At 33.6% G+C, this 2,151-nt stretch overlaps 1 long non-coding RNA gene across 1 annotated transcript; it reads right to left on the bottom strand.

The window, feature by feature from the left end:
* Window positions 1-273: 273 nt before the first annotated feature.
* Window positions 274-717, bottom strand: LOC141672679 (uncharacterized). The gene is made up of 2 exons (XR_012555647.1): window positions 578-717; window positions 274-467 (listed from the first exon to the last, which is right to left on the bottom strand). It is a non-coding gene; the product is annotated as an uncharacterized LOC141672679 (long non-coding RNA).
* Between the last annotated feature and the right edge of the window lie 1,434 nt (window positions 718-2,151).

Raw genomic sequence — 2,151 nt, 5'->3', positions numbered from 1 at the left:
ATTGGGATGATCTCAGATCAATAGATTGAAAACTTTGCTCGTGTCTTTTCATTCTTTTATAATTCTGTCCAACCAAAATTGATACTACTTTTTTCACAAAACTTTGGATCCTTGATAAAAAATTTAAAAAACTATTTATAACCAAAAGTGAAGATGTTAATATTAAATTGCTATCTGTTTAGATAAATTCATTTTTAGTAATCTATGTGTTATTCAAAATTAATAAAATAAATATGCAGTGCTTGATAGTATGTTCAAGAAACTCAACTACTATTTTGCAAGGAACCAGATAATTCTGTTTCTTATTGATCATTATTTGTTCATATTGTCCTCATTTTATTTATGGAGGAGTAGGTAAGGACACAATAATATATTATGGGGTGAAAAACAAACACGGACACAAGCTACATGTTGTATATTGGTGTTTCTCCTCAGCTGCAGGCTTGAGCGGCGCGCCTCAGTTTACACTGCATGTATAAAGAGAAGAAAAACAGACACACATTATTTGGATGCTGATAACATAATTAGGCCTAATGAAGGAGGAATAGTAGATGTGAATAAGGAACGAAAAACTCACGTGTTGCAGTCGAAGTTAGGATCAGATGAGAAACTAAAAGGAATTCCACATTTTCTTTGTAGAGAATCAACATTTGCAATATTAGCTGGATTATTTCTAGCATTTCTCTGGATGCAAGCACAAAGTTGTATCCTTTCTTCTTTAGTTTTGGCCGATTCAACGAATGCTCTATACGCAATGCAGCACTCACCAGACGGCTCCTTTTCACCTCTCCTGGTAAATGGACTGCACTTGGCTGTTGCTTGCTGGTTCAAGGATCCACTACAGTCAAAGGCCTCATGCCGTGCCTCCACCTTCATGGACGCAACCACTGTCAACACCATCACAAAGAAACAAGTAATCCTCGCCATTGTTGTGCTGCACTTGTACTCAAAATGTATGTATATATATATATATTTTCTGAAGGTTTGATTTTTATATGTAACTAACAATTAGGACACCAAACACATTTGCTTCATAATATACACACACTTGTATACCACCATTTCATCTATGTCCGTCTAATATTGTACAAATGAATATATGATTACTGCCTTACTCATCAGAAATTAGGCTTCATTTGATACATTTTGTCAGCTTAAAACTGACAAAAACATTAGGCGCTTTGACTTGCGTATGTTTCTGAAATTTTTGTGTAAATGAATGATAGGTGCTTAGATCAAGGCTTGTGCTACATTACCTTCATCAGCTTATATTAAACTTTATTTACCAAACTACCTAGAGCAATCTAAATTCTACTTTTTCAATTCAAATAACAAACAGCTCCTTTTTTTGTTATCAAAATTGGTTTGAGAAGCAACTACGACGGCGACACCGACAGAGACGTGCCATTTTTTTGTATTTATATTAAATACTAGTCGGTAATAATGCAAAACACGAACCCGAAATTAAATATCAAAATATTATTTACATAAAATCGAATATTAGAATTTGTGCGAAACACAAATTAAAATATGATAAATAAATGTTCTTAAATTATGTATTTAAAAAAATCGAAGTCTAAGTGTTACTATGAAATTCCAACATATAATTCTAATTATGCCTACATGTTAGTTTTTACTAATACGCTTATTTAAAAGTAAATCGATACTTACACTAGCAAATAGAAATTAAAGTGATCGAAACAAATAGAAGTATGAGTGCACAGAAGATCAGCAGTATCAAGATTCCTGTTTTTGACAAGGTAAACTACACTCTGTGGGAAAAAATGATGTTGTTCATCAGGATAGCCAATCCAATGTTTATTGAAATTCTCAAGCATGGACCCTTTATTCATATGATAAGGAATCCTGAATCAACAGAATGTGATGGTCATTACTGCACACTTTGGTCCCAAAGATCCATCTACCTACACTGAATCTGAGAAGGAGAATGTTGCACTTGACATTGGCTTACAACTCATACTCATTGAGTCTCTTGATAACGAGATGTATAATAACATTATCAACTATGAGTCAGCTAAACAAATATGGGAAAAGATTGGGATCTTGTGTGAAGGAACTGAAGGATTTTGGTTTCTCAATATGAGGGTTTCATGACTAAACCAAAAGAAGGCATCACTGAGGTCTTTGAGA

The sequence above is a fragment of the Apium graveolens genome, chromosome 7 (genome assembly GCF_009905375.1).
Source record: "Apium graveolens cultivar Ventura chromosome 7, ASM990537v1, whole genome shotgun sequence".
Taxonomy (NCBI): Eukaryota; Viridiplantae; Streptophyta; class Magnoliopsida; order Apiales; family Apiaceae; genus Apium; species Apium graveolens.
The sequence above is the reverse complement of the archived record's forward strand: the minus strand, read 5'-3'. Positions and strand labels throughout refer to the sequence as shown.